Source organism: Myodes glareolus, chromosome X, assembly GCF_982192425.1.
Source record: "Myodes glareolus chromosome X, mMyoGla1.1, whole genome shotgun sequence".
In the NCBI taxonomy this organism is placed as follows: domain Eukaryota; kingdom Metazoa; phylum Chordata; class Mammalia; order Rodentia; family Cricetidae; genus Myodes; species Myodes glareolus.
In genome coordinates this window covers 80,590,064-80,610,101 of record NC_142053.1, presented here as the reverse complement: position 1 = coordinate 80,610,101, position 20,038 = coordinate 80,590,064, and the positions used below count along the sequence as shown (strand labels likewise).

The 20,038-nt window shown below is 39.4% G+C and overlaps 1 long non-coding RNA gene across 2 annotated transcripts in view; it reads right to left on the bottom strand.

The window, feature by feature from the left end:
• Window positions 1-921: 921 nt before the first annotated feature.
• Window positions 922-20,038, bottom strand: part of LOC146889149 (uncharacterized) — a 94,218-nt gene continuing 75,101 nt past the window's right edge. Inside the window, exons 3-4 of one of the 2 annotated variants that reach the window (XR_015000259.2) lie at window positions 3,218-3,343; window positions 922-2,703 (exon numbers count right to left, since the gene is read on the bottom strand). This is a non-coding gene — a long non-coding RNA (uncharacterized LOC146889149). Of the gene's footprint in view, window positions 2,704-2,758; window positions 3,344-20,038 lie in introns of those variants that run through there. The other variant, XR_015736972.1, reaches the window with a different exon arrangement.

Sequence of the window (20,038 nt, the reverse complement as noted above, 5' to 3'; positions counted from 1 at the left end):
GTTCTTGAAAGTAGTGGTTCTGGGGCATTCCCAGAAACTGAACTCTGAGACCATGTGGAACTTTATTGATGGTGGTGTGGGGTCGTGATGGTTGACCAAGAGAGGGGAAGTAGTGAAGAGAGAGAGCAAGGGTCAGGGACCCTTTGCACATTCATACAGAGCCCTTCTTATTAAGTACGGCTGTAGGGCCTTGGGCTGACTAAGTATTTGCCTAAATACCCACAAGCTCATGCGTGGCTGTAAAATTCTGGGGCTGACTAGGTGCATCTTGCCAGGTGATAAGGGGCGGGCCAGCATAATGCCTGAAAGTTAAAACTATGAATATTGGTCCCTAGGGTTGCTGGTGCAGTAAATAATTTAGGGAACTTTCTTCCTGCTATTGTTGTGGATGGAGTAGGTTTGTCAGATGAAACGCGTGATTCCTAGTTAAAGGTAAGATTTTCACAAGCAACATTTCCAAAACTATACCTTCACCAGCACAGAAATAGGAGACATAACTTCCTTATCTGAGGGTTATACCCTATGTGACAGAAAGACTTCAGGGACATAAACATAGCAAGCCCTAGATTAGTTTTGTTAGTTTTTGTCTTTTAATGCCAGAGATTCTGATTCATGGGACTACAGTAGGACCCCAGAAGGTAGGCTTTCAAAATTCCTCCAGTGTACTGTGGAGTTTAGGAGCACCTACTTATCCTACACTGTAGTACAGGAGTTGAGGCTGTTGCTAAGTGATTATTTGTCAACTATGTGCCAAGCCCTGGATTCACCGCCATCAGTGCCCTCTCTCTCTTCACATATAAATTACCCAGTCTGAGCTGGGAATAGTGGTGCACACCTTTAGTTCCAGCACTCAGGAGACATAGGCAGGTGGATCTCTGTGAGTTTGAGGCCACTCTGGTCTACAAAGTGAGTTCCAGGACACCCAAAGCTACATAATGAGACCCTGTCTGGAAAACAAACAAACAAAAGATAAATTACCCAGTGAAGTAAGGCTTCTCTCTTTATGTATTTGAAAAAGGAACAAGTGTATTTAATAGCACACATAGCAAGAAATAATGGGGAAAATATTTTCCCAGTCCTTGTTAGATGTTTCTTTGAAAGACTCTGCACTATACTTCAATCTTTGCCCATGCTATTTTGATAAATCTCTACATATTTAAAGACTCCTTTAACTCCCATTTCTCAAATTAATCATCCACTAATTCTCTGACAGCAAGTAACGTTTTACTCCCCCTATTTCTCAAAAGTAGTTCAAAAAAAGTAGTTGTTTGCTTAGTAATACAATTTCTTAAAACATTCTTTCTCTAGTTATAACCTTTGGTGTCTAATCTCAACCACATATTTGAAAGAATAGTTATATTTGCATTTCTAGCATATTCCAATTGATTTACCCTGGTTTCTCATTTTCTTCACTTAGAGAACACCTAACTCAGAATCACATTTTATCCAATGTCCCTTGAAGTTCAACAACCTTGTTTTATATGTAAGGAAACTAATTTCATCCCAGTGGTAATACTTAGGTTACACCTTTCTCAAGGTACTAGGGGGAATCATGAAGGACTGAGCAGTGTTGATAATGTAGAATTAAGGATAGTGGATGATTTAAAAAAATGTGCTCACAAAATTTGTTGGAAAAAAATGAACTTAGAATTTACGTTAAGTGAAGTCACAAAATCTCAGGAAAAAAACTCTCATGCTCTTTCTCAAATTTAGAATCTATCCAATAATATGTATAACAAAAGTACATATGAGTACCTTATAACAAAGAAAAAACAAGAAAGGCTAAATATTACAAAATGAGGAGAGACTGGATGCAGGTAATAAACAGGAGTTGTGAAGGGGACATAAAGCTTGTTGTTTTTCTAGTTCTAAATCTGCCATAGATTTTTTTTTTGTTTTGGTGGTGAATATGTGCATAAAATATATCTAACAGTGAAAGTATAAAATCCAGTATGAAGCTCCACAACTTCTGCTTGAAATGGTTGCTCTAACTGTACAGATGTTTGTGAAGTTCTTGGATCTGACTAATTTCAGTGAGTAACTTTTTATTTGCAATATTTTCATAATAAAATTTAAATACACACACGCACACACACACATACACACACACACTTTTTAAACGGATGCTCAAAGTAATAAAAGTGAGAAAAAATAAACCAAATTCTGCATTAGACTATCACTTCCTTCTCCTTCCCACCGCAAGCAACTGATAGGTGAGTCTCTGATTACTAACGAAACAAGGCAAGAAATGTGCAACATGAAGTTTTATGTTACCATTTAGAACTGTTTAGCTAGCATATGGTCACTGGGGTTATTGTATTTCTTCTTTGGTTCCTTCTCTCTAAGCTTTTTGATGGGGTGGGGGGAGAATAGTCTTTATGGGTTTGCTTTGCTTTTAATTAGAAATCCTGAAGTTTCGCTTGAAATCTAATGTTATCTCTCAATTTTAATGCTATTTGCACACATTTTAAAGCAAGGAAACAACTCGGGGAAAATTTAAAAATCCACTTACACAGGCGTACTTGATCAGTTTCAAGTCTCTCCTCAGTAAGCACAGCCAGGGAATTGTGAGGAGTCTGGCCAACAACAGATAATAGCGTTGCTCTTTTGTATCCCAGCTCTTTTTCTCACTGATCTAAGAAGCCCAGCAACCCATCCTCCATCCTTTCAGTGTTCTTCAGATAAAAAGAGAATCCTCTTCTCCTGGAAAGATTATGAGACCTTCCTCAATTATATATAACCGGAGGCCAGACTCAACTTGATGGCAGAAAGGAACTGGTAAGGTTTATTCCAGTGTAACCAATGGGTCATAAACACCTCCCTTCTAAGAGTCTCCCCCCCTAAAAACAATAAAGACTAGGACAACCCTTTTATTTGCTGTGAAAATCCTCACCTTTCCTTGCAATATAACCCTTGAAGAAAGGAGGGCTGGGGAGGAACCCTGCTGCATATCAAAGTCCTGTGAATTGTTAAAAGGGTCTGCTGCTCCAATATGACAGATAAGACCTCCAAACCCTAGACAAAGTAGGAAGCTCTTTTCTTAGACTTCATAATTCCTAGACAGAAAGAAAGGCATCAGCATTCAAGAAAAGTTAGTCTTGGGTTTCTCTCTTGGATCTCTTTAGTAGACATGGGTAGGATGTGTCATCTTCAGATTGATTACATGAGGAAATAAGAGGGGCAGGGTAATGAAGTGACATCCCAGTGGAGAGTGTACCTTCTTCCCACCAGGAGGGCCACACGATGATCAACAAGTCTTCTTACATCAACTCCAGCAAAATGCAATGGAAAACACCATTTTGCAGATCATGAAGCTAAAGTACTTAATAGATGTGACCTGTTGCTGGACAGTAAAAAATTAAAAATGTCAGGTTCTCCCAAATCTAAAACAACAGACCTGAGTCCTGTCTCTAGGAAACCAGCACTGAAGGACTCTATCTTCTAAGACACCCCTTAGCTCAATATTGTCCCAAATCCTCTCCGAACTCAGGAAGGATCTCACAGACTCCTGGGATTAGGCAATGCCTTAAAATCACTCCATCTTGAAAGCTAAACTGCGGTTGCTGCTAATAAACCTTGGAGTTTATTAGTATTACTTTGTATTGATTTAGGAGAGTGTGATTTGTACATAAAAAACAAGCAAAAAAAAAAATAAAAAAAATAAAAAAAAAAAACAAGCAGTCAACAGAATGAAAAGAATGCCTGGGCATAAAGTCATTATATAAAGAACAGAAACAATTCAATAGAAAAAACTGTGATTTTTATAAGTGGTAAAAGAACCAATGACACACAAGCCAGGCAGAGTGGCGCATGCCTTTAATCCCAGCAGAGACTGGCAGAGCTCTGTTGAGTTCCAGGACAGCCAGGGCTACATGCCAGGACTAATCAGAGAAACTCTAGCTTGAAAAACTTTTTTTTAAAAAAAAGACACATAAATGAATAACAACTATATGAGAAGTACTTTACATCATTTTTCATGAGGAAGATAAAAGTGATAACCACAATGAAATATGACCTCACTTCTGTTAAGAGGTCCACTATCAAAAAGACAAGAGAATAAGCCAAGAATGTAGAGAAAAGAGAACCTTTGCATACTGTTCATGTGAATGTAAGCACAACCATTATGAAAACACTGTTGAAGCTCCCTCCACAAAAAAATAAAACAAAACTACCATATTCAAAGGACACAAAATCAGTATGTTAAAGAAACACTTGCATTCCTAGGTATACCTAAAAATTTTTCTTTTATATATAACTACTCAATACACATCGAGTTTGCATATTTGTAACTTTCAGTGTGATATTTCAACACAGAAACCCAGCCATTTTTTCCTCATCTTCTTCTCTTCATACTTTCCAACCTCTAAGAGTGTTAGTCTACATTTGGGTTGACATTTTAGCTTTCACATATGAGAAAAAACATGATACTTGTCTGCCTATGCTAATCATATTTCAGCTGATAAAGTGCCACTCATTCTAAATATTTTTCTGCAAAAAATCAAGGATTCCAACCTTGATTATGGCTGAATAATAATCACATAAATATATATAATACATTTTATTCATTAATCCACTGATGAACACACAATTTGAATTCATATATTAGCCATTATGAATCGCAATAAACTTTAATACATCTATCATTTTGACATACTGATTTCATTGCTTTTGCATAGGTATCCAGAGATGGGATAGCTGGATCGTATCATAGATATTTTTGAATTTTAGAGGAACTTCCGTAATGGTTTCTATAATAACTATAATTTGTATTCCTACCAAAGTGTATAAAATTCTTTTTTATATCATCTTCTGTGTGTTTTTGTTTTTGTTTTTGTTTTTTTATTGTTAGTTCCTGCCACAGCAGCCAGCCATCCTTGGCAGAGGCAGTTATATCATCACCTGCCACCAGGTGTCTTTCCACCATCAGTTATGCGACCTGTGCAACCCTTAAAAGTGCCCCACTGTCACAATTCTGCCTTGCTCTTGTTCCTCTTGCTTTCTGGTCCGTCCTTCTCAAAGCCCCACTCCAAGACGACCTTTAGCTCTTTCACTCTCCTCCTCCCCCAGTAAGCCCTTGCATAAACTCTTGCAAGTGGCATGTTCTCCTAGGGGCACACCTTGGCGGAGCCCACCGAAGGAACCCCACTTGGCCACTTATTTTTTATATCTTTTGCTTATACTTTGTTGTTTTAATTTTTCCTTTCAAGATTTATTATATGTATGTATGTATGTATGTATGTATTTTACCTGCATACATGTCTTAGAGTGTCAGATCCCCTGAAACTGGAGTCACGGACAGTTGTGAGCTACCATGTGGGGGCTGGGAATTGAAAAGAGTAGTCAGTGCTCTTAACCCCTGAGCCATTTCCCAGTCCCTTCTTTACACTTTTAACTGCGCACCATGATCTCTAACTGTAGTTTTAATCTACACTTCCTCAATAATAATGATATTGAGCATTTCTTTCTTTAAAAAGGTTATTATTGTTGTTGTGTGCGTGTCTGTGTGAGCGTGTGCCACGTGAGTGTGGATGCTGGAGTTAAAAGCAGTTGGAAACCTTCCAACACAGATGCTGGGAAATTAACTTGTACAGTACACAATCTTTTTAAGAATTAATTTTTGAAAATGATGCATGTGTGTGTCTATGCGTATGTATATGTGACTGCAGGTGTTTATGGAGATGTTGGATCCCTGGAGTGGAAATTACAGGAAGTCAGGAAGTCACCACTGCCCAATGTGGGGGCGGGGAACCAAACCCAAGTCTACTCTAAGAGTAGAAAGTGCTTTTAATCACTGAGCCATTTCTCCAGCCTCACAGATATATTTGGTTTGGTTTTCTTTTGGTTTTTTGTTTGTTTGTTTGTTTGGGTTTTTTAGGGGGGAGTGGTTTTTCAAGACAGGGTTTCTTTATATAACAAACATCTCTGGCTGTCATGGAACTCACTATGTATGTAGACCAGGCTGGCCTTGAACTCACAGAGATGCACGCCCCTGCCTCTACCTCCTAAGTGCTTGGGTTAAGGGCATGCACCACCACTGCCTGGTGATGTATTTGTGATACAGAACATTCACTACAAAACTCCAGCTAGCCTTCCTTAAATATTGAGAACTTTGACCATTTCCTTGGTAATGCAGTAAGCCTTGACGAATGCTGGAAAAATAATCAATACTCTAGTTTGAACCTGTCAGATAGAAACAATGTTCTCCTTGCTAGGCTTTCTATCAATTTAAGTCTTCAACTGAATGGATGAATTCAATCCACGCTACAGAAGGAAAAATACTCAGAATAACATTCTATTTGTCTGGATGGTCAGTGCTTTTCCCTCTGAGTATAAACAAGATACTATGGTAATGGTAATAGAGCTATTGACATTCAGCTAGTTGCTTCCTTCCCAAGCTGCAGGTGATCTTGGAAGCCGCTGCACTCTACATAGGAAAGCAAAGATGAATTCTGGCCAGAGCTCCACAATGGAGGGGGGCTGCATACTTTGCAATGATGCAGCTGTTTGGGAACCACCTGGCCTCCTGTAAATAGCCCTCACCTAATCTCTGGAAGAAATAAATAAATAAATAAATAAATAAATAAATAAATAAATAAATAAAAACAAAAAAAAAGCAAAAAAAAAAAAAAAAAACCTCATTGGTCTCACCAAACTGAACTTCAGTGAAAGTGAAACTGAACTTTGGTCTGTCATTGGTGCTCATCTTGGGTGCTTGGGTCACCTTAAGACATACTTAATTCAAAATAAAAGCAATACTAGTATCATAATTCCTCCTAACATTATACATCTATCTTGAACAATCAAACACTCACTTATTTCTTCTCCAAAAAAAGAAGTTAGTCTTTGATATTTACTCATCTTTTCGCCCTATAAATTAAATACTCTGAAGTAATATATGTTAACACACTTAAATTCAAAGATAAAGAGCCAATACATTTTTGGTGTTGCTCAAGACAAGACTTCTCTGTGTAGCCCTGACCATCCTGGAGCTCTCTCTGTAAACCAGGCTGAACTTGTACTCGGAGATTCACCTGTCTCTGCCTCCTGATAGCTGGGTTTAAATGTGTGCTACACCACTGCCCGGCCAGTCAATACCTCTTATGTTTCAAGACAAAGGGAATGAAAGATTAAAACAAAGATGATAGACAGATAGATGGTAGAAATACAGATAAACAAAACAAGGAGAAATGTGTGTGTGTGTGTGTGTGTGTGTGTGTGTGTATCAGTAAGTCTGAATGGGGATCATGTACTTATTTGACCTTAAAAGGAACCCGCTGCTAGATAATTCTCAAAAGAAGAAAAACAATTAGCTAATAAATATTTGAGAACTGTTTAACAGCCTTGGTCATCAGGAAATTGTAAATTAAAACTGTTTTGCGATGCCATCAGACTCCAGTCAAGAAAACAAATGGCATGGCCTGGGAATGTACCCTGGTGGCAAAAGATTTGCCTAGCATGAGTGAAATCCTGAGTACAATCCTTGCTACTGCAAAGATAGATAGATAGATAGATAGATAGATAGATAGATAGATAGATAGATAGATAGATAGATAGATAGATAGATAGATAGATTTTTTTTAAAAACAGAAAAACAGAAGCTTCTCCTATCTGGTCCTTTGTCTTCCACTCTCTTTTGATTTATTTACTACGTATACAGTGTTCTGCCTGCTTACCAGAAGGGGGCGCCAGATCTCATTACAGACGATTGTGAGCCATCTTGTGTGTGCTGGAACTGAACTCAGGACTTCTGGAAGAGCAACCAGTGCTCTTAACCTCTGAGTCATCTCTCCAGCCCCATCTTCCACTCTTAACTGCTTAATTCCTCACGGCTTTCTAATATAAAGAAGTTTCTCCCACTTAAAAGGACGGTGAAGAAGGAGGAAGAAGAAAAGAAATGACAACAATAATGGCAAAGACTTGGGAGGGGATTCCTTACACACTGTCAGTAGGAGCATAAACCGACGCAACTGCTATGGCAGTGTGAAATTTCCTGAGGAAAAACTAAAGATAAAACTATCACATGAGCAAGCTATACTACTCCCAGGAATATACTTAAACAAATCTATATCCACCATAGAGAAATTTACACATCCGTGTTCATTGCTGCTCCATTTGCAGGAGCTAGGAAATGGAATCAACCTAGATGCCCATCAAAACATAAATGGATGAAAACATGTGGTTTAAAACGGAATTTAATCAGCATTGGAAAAAATGAAATCATGACATGATCAGGAAAATGAATCAAATCATTGTGTAGGCAAAATAAACTATGTGGAGAAATACAAAAAGAGAAAGTAATGGAATATATGTGACATGAAAGCAGAAGTGGCGACGATTTAGAGCGAGGTTAGAGACGAAGGAGAGGTGGGGTGTGGTAGGTATGGGGAGGGTAAATAAGACCAAAGTATAATAACATATGTATGATAATGCTATAACAAAAGTTTTCATTTTTCTTTTTTTGTTTTTTTTTTTGTTTGTTTGTTTTGTTTTCTAGACAGGATTTTTCTGTATAGCCCTAGTTGCCCTAGAACTCACATTGTAGCCCAGGCTGGCCTCAAACTTACAGAAATCTTCCCGTCTCTGCCTCCTGAGTGCTGGGATTAAAGGTATGGACCACCACAGCCCAGTTTATAAAATTAATTTTTATTATGCGTGTTTGCTTTAAAAATGGAAAAGCAATCTTCTGGGGGAAGGGAGCAACACAAAGAACCCGTTTTTTTCAGACCTGTCTTAATGACCCAGCCTCGAACTTTTTTCTAATTTTAGATGCTAGGCAGAGAAATTGAAACAGAAAATGCACTAGAGTCATTATAGTTTTAATCCATAGAAAGTGAAGATTGCCTATTAATGTGATGGTAACAGTCACTGGAAAAATTTATTGAAACAATTCTACTTTCCAGTAAGTGGGATTTTACTTTTCTTTTATATTAAGAGGGGATGTACATTTAGGCAGAAAAAAGGCCATTTCTAGGCTTGGATGTTAATAACAACAATGAAAGTTTTGCTCAGTAGTTCTCTTCTGGTCTTTGTATTTCTTTTTCTTTAATATTTTATTTATTTTTATTTTATGTGTTTGGGTATTTTGCCTACATGTATATTTTTGTGCAATAGGTGTGTCTGGTGCCTGTAGAGGCCAGAAGAGGGCACCAGATCCCATGGAACTAGAGTTACAAAGCCTTGCGAACTGACATGCAGGTGCAGGGCATCCAACTCCAAGTCCTCTAGGACATCAGCCAACGCTCTTAAACACTCAGCCATCTCTCCAGCCCCGATCTTTGTCTTAAGATTCATTTTATTTATGTACAGGTATGATGTGCCTGTGTGAATGTATGCTCACATGTGTGCAGGTGTGTATGCCTATGCATGGGCAGAGACCATAAGAGGGCATTGGACCTGACTTTACAGGTGTTTACAGAATGTCAGCCTTGTTACACAAACTCCAGTCCTCATGATTGACCAGCGCTCCTAAACCCATAACCCTCTCTCCAGCTCCCTTCGTGTATTTGCTCTTACAACTCATCATTATATTTCATCATATAAAGATTAAATAGTAAATATGAGCGAAGTAGCCTAATAAAATCTGCACATAGTTAACATCTGCCTAGTTTTACTGGGTTAGTTGTTAATGGAATTCCCTGTTGACTATGGTATTTCTAAAGCTTACTAACATGATTCTATGTAGACAAGTCCTTTACATGTGTAACACACGCACCGTTTTCTGTCTTCTCAGATGTACTAAATGACTCTAGAGTACATAAAAATAAACACATGCTTTCTCTTCAGTTATAGCTTTATGGTTTTGCACACACACCCACACAACACAACAGAATACACAGGTGAGCATATCTTTTTTGTTTTTCTTTTTAAAATTTGTTTATTTTTATTTTATGTGCATTGGTATTTTTGCCTGCATGTATGTCTGTATGAAGGCGTCAGATCCCCTGAAACTGGTACTATAGATGGTTGTGAGCTGCCATGTGGATGCTGGGAATTGAACCCAGGTCCCCTAGAAGAGCACCTCGTGCTCTTAACCACTGAACCATCACTCCATTCTTTTGCTTGTTTGTTTGTTTGTTTTTTCAAGGAAGGTTTTCTCTGTGTAACAGCTCTGGAACTTACTCTGTAGACCAGACTGTACTCAAACTCACAGAGATCTGTCTTCCTCCACCTCCGGAATGCTGGCGTTCGCACCGTAACCACCCAGCTAAGAACATACCTTCTACAGAAGATTGCCGGCTGTGACTCAAGTTATTCTACTAGGTAAACACAGGAGGAAAGCAGAATTAATTAATTTCTTCTGCGTGTCAATGATTCAGAACCATCTTTCTCTGTGGTAATGAAATGGTGGGAAAAAACCCACATAGCACTCTCCTACTTAAAGTCTTTAAAAACCGTAGTCCAAAATTGAGGGCCATATTGGTTTCTTTTCAAGGTTAAGTTCCACTTCATTCAAATATCTACAGTCTGGCATTATTTCCAGAACCCCAAACTTTGACATAAGTGGCAAGCATTCAAGTGGTGATCACATAGCATTTTGGGAGCTCTTTTTGGTCTGTAATTTTCATAAGTTATGAAGAGTAATTTGACAAGTCAGGTAAGATTCAAACAAACCATACTGAAGAGTCAGCTCTTGTTGCTTTTGCAGAATGCTGGGATTTGGTTCCCAGCATGCACATGGCTCACAGCTTCCTATAACTCTAGTCCCAGGATAATTAATGCCCTCTTCTGACCTCTTTGGGCACCAGGCACACATGTTGTACGCATACATATATGCAGGCAAAAATCTTAAACACATAAAACAAAAAGTATACAGTGTTCTGCCTGCATACCAGAAGAGGGCACCAAATCCTATTACAGGATGATTGTGAGCCACTATGTGGTTGCTGGGGATTGAACTCAGGACCTCTGGAAGAAGAGCTAGCACTCTTAACCACTGAGCCATCTCTCCAGCCCATAAATCTTTTTTTATGATTCAAACTAAATTACTATTCCGGATTTTTTAATTAAGCCATTTTCAGAAAAAATGATAATGATGAATTACTAATTGCCATTGCAATTTCTAGAATCAGGACCTAGGGGGGTATTTTTCTTTTTATGAAATAATTTGCTATTTTTAAACTACCTTCTAATATACAAAAAAAATGTTTATTCTACAGTATCAGTTGTTTTTAGGAAGGATTTGTGCAAACATCAAGAAAGACCACACAAGCTACAGCTAAAATTACCACTGAGCAGGCTCTTGAAAACCCACATATTATTCTACTGCCAAACCTTGTCTTTCTTTGGATTTGTGTAGAGATTCCATCAAGCCTGCCCTTATCTTTAAACAATTCTGCTTAGAATTGTTTCTTTTTCTCCACACTGATAAGAATTGCCACACAGTTCCTCCAGTTACCACAGTTTGCTTAGCTCCTGGAGCAAGCACTCCGGGAATGAAGGTATCCCTGTCTCCTGAGTCTTTTCATACAGTCATGAGACTACCCTGATGTTTTTTACGACGTTAAGACTGTGCCATCCACATGCCTATGCTTATATCTTTATCTTCATAGGTCTTTAACCTCTCTGAATTGTCGGCCAGTCAGCAGACAAAGGCCCTAAAAGTCACATGCTCTGGACCTCCTAGAGGGTAAGCCAGTCTGAGCTACTCCTGTTCCGGTCACTTTCCAGTTCTGTCCACTGCCCAATTCAATAAGACACTTCCCCATTGCAAATTAGGCCCATGCTTTGGTGAGTTCTATTGAAAACAACTTCTAAGTCCATGTGACAGACCTCATCTGGTGACTTCCACAATTCATCTACAGAAGCTCCAGAATTTTGCAGGAGCATTTCAGTGTCAGCATCCACAAAAGCAATACCGTTGAAGAGGCCTCTCTCCTTCACTAAGGCAAGTTGCTGACAGTTTGTTAGAACAGTCATAAATGCCTATTAAGAAAAAAATCTCTGGTCTCGGTGGAGATGTAAAATCCCTCCCAGCCAAGGGGACACTCCTAGAAAGGCAGGCTTAGCTTAAGGCATGCTAAAGAAACAGGTTAAATAATTTTCCCATTAATGAAATACTCTACCTTTCCTTCCCAGAATTCCCATCCCCTTCCCTCAGAGTAACCCCTATGGGCCACCATGACATTCCACTGAGTCCTGCAACCTTTAGGTACAATCATCTGTTTTTCTTTTTTTTTGTTTTTTGGGGAGGAGTGTGTGTTGAGATGCTGGCAAAAATATGAGTATGCTTTTTCTGACACCTTGTGCCTCCTCATTCTTTCTCGAAAGCTCCCCTGCCCAGCATGTGTCTGACTTCCATACCCACTTAAACCACAGGGCTTTTCTCCTCCTTCTTCCTTCTGGGCAGCTGCGGCGGCGGGTTTACAGCTTGACCGCAGTGGGGATTTTTTTCCTTTAAACCGTAATGAAGTAGTCCTTGGGCTTCCATTTGAGTCCATTCTAAATGCTTTTCTAAGTGGAGACTAAAAACCCCAATTTCCTCTGCAATATTGCCCTATGTAATCGGCACGTCTCTAAAACCAAAAATGGAGGTTTTCATAACAAAGCATTGCCTTCCTGAATAATGTAGATAAAACTACCTGCAATTCTTTCCACACTTTCCAGAATTCATGAAGCACTGTACCCTTGCTAGCTGTAATGACTCTGAGAACTCCCCACAATCATTCACTGACACTTTGTGAAGGTTTCTTGACAGGAGACCATGGAGGTGCTGGCTCTCGCACGCACATGTTTGGTGTTTGTACCCTTGAAGCTTATAGTAAAAAAAAAAAAAAAAAAAAAAAAAAAAAAAAAAGGCAAGCCAGTATGTGTCACAACTGGTACCTGTGGATCTTGGAAGACTAAAGCAAGCAATGAAGAGAGCCTCCAAGACTGGTAATCAGGCTTGAGAAGAGAAGCTCACACTAGCAAATGCAGAGAGCCCTAATGAAACGTCTTCAGAAAGACAGAATGCCTCATTTTGCTGAAGCGAAACTGGACTGTCAATGCTAAATAATCTGCAGGAGCATAGCCCCTCTCTGTCTCCCTCCCTCAGGTCCTCCACAGCCGCCAGCACCTATTGAGAATTTCACAAGCAGATGTTGACTTCAAATGTTTCAGTCAGATGTTTCTTGCCACATTTTGAAGTACACTGTCATTCGAAAGAGACAACACTCCAGCTACTACCATGCATACATCATAGTTACGGGGAAAGTGAAGTTGGTGGATGTGCAGGGCTCGCCCAGAGGTGCTGGTTGGAAGCTGTGAGCACTGCAGCAAGCACTGCAGCCAGCAGACAAGCAGACATTACAGCCTGTCCGCAGCGCTCCGCATTGGTTGCCCTGACAACCTCACTTGGGGGGAGGGGGCAGGGGACTCAGCAGCAAGACCTAGAGAGCTGCCACCAAGCCTGAATCAATTATAAGGCAGAGGCCAGCACACAGGCCAATACTGACACAACGAGGTCTTTTAATCCATGGATACATGTTACTATTCTGTTTACTTATGTATGTAATTTAGGTTTATTTAAGTATTATTTTGTAGATTCGGAAATTGCTTTTCGTGTGTGTGTGTGTGTGTGTGTGTGTGTGTGTGTGTGTGTGTGTGTGTGTGTGTAGCCTTAAAGGAAAGATTGAGGTTTCTCTAAAGAGAAAAAATTGTTCCTGTGGACTCTAGTACTAACTTCAGAATTCTGTTACTGATTTTGGTGCTGTTTTTGGAGTTAGTTCTGGTTTTTCTGGACTTTACTAATCTCAGTGCTAAAAGAGGGTATAGCAAAAAATCTAACTGGTATTAATAATAAAAACTCGGAGTCAGATATAGGGGTTCATGCTGGAAGATCACAGAATCAGAGCCTGAATGCCAGGACAGGTCTCCTGTTCTTCTCAGGACCAGCTCTCTCACCTCTCTTGGGCATTGATGGAGGAGGGCATCTTTCCCCCACCCATGCTGCTACAAGACCGAAGAGTAATGGAGACAGTTCTCCCATGTTCACAATATTGGGACTGGCTCACCCACACCTCCACCAACAGGGTTGGCCCAGGTGAGGTAAAGGGACTGCTCTCCCCAGTGCTGCAGCTAGTGAGAGTTGTCAAAGTAACCTTAAAGATAAAGTATCATGTTTGTATTTTTTAAATGATAGTAGCCAAAAAGCACACCATTGGTGTATAAAAAGATGCACAGGTCAATGGAATGCAATAATGAGCCTCTGCATTTGTAATCAACTGATTCTTAGCCAAAGTTTCAACATGGCGTCAATTCACATGTAGTAGACCGAAACCTGACCCCTTCTCTCCATACTGAAATCAAAATAAATGGATAGAATATCTTAATGTAAGATCTGAAACCACCAGAGGAAACCATGGAGGGTCAAAATCTTTGGCGTATGCAATGGAATGGCCTCCTGAATGGGACTCCAAAGCACAGAACACAGAGCAAAAAATTGCAAATAAGATCCTATGAAATAATAAAGTGCAATGCTGCGAAAAGACTATTGTCAAAATGGAGAAAGTCTATGCACACTATATAACAGGCAGAGAATTAATACGCAAAGCATATGAAGATTATTTTTGATGGACTAAAAGAATCAAACAATAAAATTTACATTGGACAAATCATCAAAAGAGATACAGTAACCAAAAAACACATGAAAATGTGTAAAAGTGAGCCAAAGCTCTAATGAGATTCCATCTTACCAGTTAAAATAGCAATTATTAATTTTTCTTAAATTGTTTTTGAGACAGGTTCTCAGGTAGGTAGTTCAGGTTGGCCTTGAAATTCCTATGTGACCAAGGATAAGTTAGAGCTCCTAATTCTTTTACCTCAATACCTCCCAAGTACTGGAATTATAGATCCATGCCTCTGTCCTCGACTTTGCACTGTTACTTTTTGTGGAGTTTAGAAGAAGGTGTTTATTCATTTGTTTTTCAAATCAGGTTCTTGACATATAACCCAAGTTGGACTGGAATTTATAAAATTTCCCAGATTGGTTTCAAATTTATAATCCTCCTGGCTCAGATTCCCTGTTGCTGGGGTTACAGGTATACACACACATATTTTCATGAAAACAGTACATGCTAGCAAGAAAATTTTCATGCATCTCTGACAGAAATGTAAACTAGTATGCCCAGTACAGAGAATTTTATCTTAAAGTTTCCTAAAGAAACTAAAATAGATATATCATATGATCTAGTTGTTGTGGTTTAGAAAAAAATGGCAAGCATGAGAAAGATGCCATGCAACAGAGTTTACAAGGAGGGGTTTTTATTAAGGGAAAGAGAACGTAAAAAGAGAGAAGGGGGGGGAGACAGCCCTCTAGGGACAGGAGCAGCAGAAGAGAAGAGAGAGGCAGAGAGAGAGAGAGAGAAACAGATAGAGACAGAAAGAGATGGGAGGTGGGTAGGGTCCTTTTAAAAGAGAACATAGTGCACAGGACGTAACCTATCAGAATCCCAAGGGCAGGCCAGTACAGATGTCTGAATACTAACAGTAGCTATATCATTTTGAGTATTGTGGTAGTTTGAATGTAACTGGCCCCCATAATCCCATAATGTCATAATCTCATAGAGAATGACACTATTAGGAAGTGTGGCTTTGTTGGAATGGGTATGACCTTGTTGGAGGAAGTGTGTCACTGTGGGAGAGAGCTTTGAGGTTTCATATACTCTGGATATCACCCGGTGTGAAAGTTGATTTCCTGTTGCCTGCTAGATGTAGCACTCTCAACTCCCGCAGTCCATGTCTGCCTGCATGCTGTCATGTTCCCCACCATGATGGTAATGGACTGAACCTCTGGAACTGCACAAGTCCCCTCAATTAAATGTTTTCTTTTTAAGAGTTGCCATGGTCATAGTGTCTCTTCACAGGAATAAAAACCTAACCAAGACAAGTATACACCCAAAATAAATATTGACATATCAAAACACACTTACATGCCCATTTGTTATAGTACTATTCACAAAGATAAGATATAAAAATCACCCAGATGTTCATGAACAAATGAATAGATAAAGAGAAAATGAGGCACACACCTATATACTAGAATGTAAATGAATCATAAAAGTGATATTCTATCATTTGTGGCTAAGTGCATGCAACCAGAAGACATTACATTAAGTGAAATAAATCAGAAGCAGAATGATACATGCTGCATGGTCTCTTGTACAAACATTTTAGAGTTAATTAAAATGTGGATTTGTTGCTATTAGAGACCAAGGAGGGAGAGACTAGTGAGGTTATGGGGGTTTGCATAGTGGATACCCAAAGACAGTAAGATAAATTTAGTATATTTCAGGGTTCCAGAACTCTACAAAACAGCACACAATAACACATTATACATTTTATGAATAACTAGATGTTAGAAGCTCACAGACTACAAACAAAAATAACAATGAGGAAACTAATACATTAATTACCATGGTTTGATCACTACACATTGTATATACATATCAAAGTATTATATTGCCTAAGCAATTTATAGAAATAAAATAATAAGCATTTAAATGCCTTTTTGTATACTATTCTATATTTCACCTACATGCAATGCATTTTACATTTATTGATAATTGTAAATATAACACCCTTATAACGGCCCCAAATAATCTTTATAAAAGTAAATAAAGAACACTAATAAATCTTTCTCTTAAAACAACACACAGAAGGGCAGTACAAGTGAAAACTCACAAACGTGTTAGGGTGGCTGTTACCAAAACATAAAGGATAAGTATTGCAGAGGATTCGGAGAAAAGACAACCTTTACCCATTGTTGAAAGGAGAATAAGTTAAAACGGTCATTGTGTACAAACAGCCCTAACTAAGCTCTGTGGGTCAGTCACACACAGAGAGAAAAGACGTGAGAGTAGGAAGACTTGTTGGGAAGAAGAAAGGGGCATACGAAAGGCTGATATGAGGTGAAAATGACTAAAATTTACTCAAGAGATTATGAACTATTAAAGAATTTAAGTTTTTAAAAATAGCAGTTATGAGTTGGGTGTCGTGGTACACGTGTTTAATCCCAGCACTCAGAGGCAGAGATAGGTGGAGCTCTGTGAGTTTAAGGCCAGCCTGGTCTACATAGTGAGTTCCAAACTAGCCAGGACTGCATAGTAAGACCTTGGCTCAAAACATACAAACAAATATTCAAGAAAATATAGCCATTGTGTAAAACACTATGGGGGTTCCTTTAAAATATAAATAAAATTACTATATAATTCAGATTTTCTACATCTTCTTATACAGCTAAAGGATGTGAAATCTGTGTTTCCAAACAACACCTGCACACCCGTACATATGTATTAGTATTTAGTCACTCTAGTCAACATATGGAATAAACCTGTGTCCATTTCTAAGTAAGTGGATGAAAATGTATATGGATTTTATATGGATATGTAGTAAGTGGATGAAAATGTATATGGATTTTATATGGATATGTAGCCTTCAGAAGTTCTGAATCCATGGGCATTATGTTCCTCCAACAGCCTGAATGGGGTTGGAGGAGACCTCTGAGCCCCAAAATGCCAAAAACAGAAACTGCACAGAAGAGTGGCTCCCATTCATCTCTCCTGCACACAGTATCATGTGGAGCCTGCTAGAGCCAGTGTGATCTGAGAACATGACCTTGCAGCCCAGCACAGCTCTGCCAGCAATGCACTCCACAAATTAGAGCAGCTCTAAACTTTGGCCACAGAAGCTTCTTTCTGAAGTTGGCAGCAGCTAATGGAGCCATGGTTGTCTGCTCAAGATCATGTCAGTCAACATTCTAGAATACAAAGGGGAGGTTTTCACAAGGCTTCACCCCTGAGATGCTATGGACAGTTGGTGAGTTCTGGGGGGAGAGTTAGTTTTCTCTAAAAGAGCAGCTCCTTGTAGAATTTATTCCATAGGCTGACTATAGTGACTAAATACTAATACATATGTACGAGTATACAGGCATTGTTTGGAAACACAGATTTCACATCCTTTTGCTGTATAAGAAAAAGTAGAAAATCTGGATTATATAGTAATTTTATTTATATTTTTGAAGGAACCCCCCATACCGTTTTCTCCAGTGGATGGGCCCTACACCCTGGAATATATTGGCTGCACAAACTGGAGTCAGTGTATTATTTTTTTAAAGGATATGAAGTTGCAAGGTAAGGAGGCAAGGACGGATCTAAGAGAAGTTAAGGGGACATTTTTTTTAATTGGAGCTGGGAAGATGACTCAGAGTTTAAACGCCCTTGCCATGCAAGCTTGATGACCTAAATTAGGTCTTCATAACTCATGGAAATGTGGAAGAAGAAACAAACTACACAAAGCCATCTTCAGACCTCAACACACATGCCACGGTATGTTCATACACACTAATAATAACAATATAAATTTTAAAACAAATCTGTCATGGATAAATCTAAAAGACATTATGCTAAGTGAGATCACCTGCAGTGGGATAATGCTCTTGAACACTGCAAATATTAGTCACTTGTATTGGTTTAATAAAATGCTTATTGGCCAGTAGCCACACAGGAAGTACAGGTGGAGTGACCAGACTAGGAGAATTCTGGGAAGAGGAAAGGCAGAGACACAGTCACCAGCTAGACACAGAGGAAGCAAGATGAAAATGCCTAACTGAGAAAAGGTAGCAAGCCACATGACTAAAAATAGCTAAGAATTATGGATTAATTTAAGTTGTAAGAGCTAGTTAATAATAAGCCTGAGCAATAGGCCAAACAGTTTATGACTAATATAAGCCCCTGTATATGTATTTGAGACTGAATGACTGTGGAACTGGGAGGGACCGAAACTTTTGCCTACAAATACCCATATACAGAAAGAAATACTATATTGTTCTAGTTTCATTCTGTTATTGTAACTAAATACTTGGAACAAAAAGCAGTTTATGGGAAAAGGCAGTTTATTTCAGCTTACAATTTCAAGTTACAGCCTATCATAGCAGAGAAGTCACAATGGGAAATAACTGGTTACATCATATCTACCAGAGAGAAACAAATGCTTACAACCTTACTTGCTCTTAGCTACCTTTTGCCACTCATTACCCACTGCCTAGGGAATAGTGCTGCTCACACTGGGCTGGGTTTTCTATATCAATTAACAATTAAGACAATCCCACATAGACATCCATGCCATGCTCACAAACTGATCCTCATTAAGATGATTCCTCATTAAGACTCTCACTCCAGACCCAGAGTGGACCAGGAGGTGAGTGGCCAGTTCCCTGGCTGGACAGCCCAGTGGCTAGGCCCTAGGCCCAGGGGAGAGGGGAATAAACCCTGGCCCCTCCCCAACTTGCCTTAGCTTCACTAGCCAGCCATCAGGCAAGCTTCCTGCAGGTAGGCTGCTCCAACCACCCCCCCCATCAATTAGACCCTGTAAGCTACAAGTCCCACTCTGTCCACAAACCCATCCATTCCCAGAGACCTCAGCAGCTCTCTAAGACACAGACTGACTGCATCTGCACAGAGCAGACCAAGAGGTGAGTAATCAGCTCCCATCTTCACAGCACAGTATCTAGGCCCATATCTCAAAGCAAAACCCCATGCCCCCCCACCTGCCTCAGCTTCACTAGCCAGCCAGAAGGCAAGGCACCTGCAGACAGGTTGCTCCAACATGCCATCATTCATCAGACACGAGTAATCTCCAAGTCCCATTCCACCTCCAAACACACCCATTCCGGGAGATCTCAGACAGCAACTGCAAGAAATAGAGCAAGAAGCAATGACCTTGCCTGCACCAAATGGAGGAAAAGAAGGGTAGACACCAATACAGGAATACATTCCACAACCTAAAAAGCAACATGGCAACACCAGAAGTCAGGGGTCATACAACAGGAAAATCTGAACATCCTAACCCAGAAGAAGCAGAAGAAAACGACCTTAAATATAACTTTATGAAGATGATAGAGACACTTAAAAAGGAAATGAAAAACTCCCTTAAAGAAATAGATAATAGGGATTCACCCACTGAGACAATGTGCCTGAGCTAATGGAAGCTCACCAACTCCAACAGGACTGGGAATGAACGAGCATGGGATCAAACTGGTCCCTCTGAATGTGGTTGACAGTTG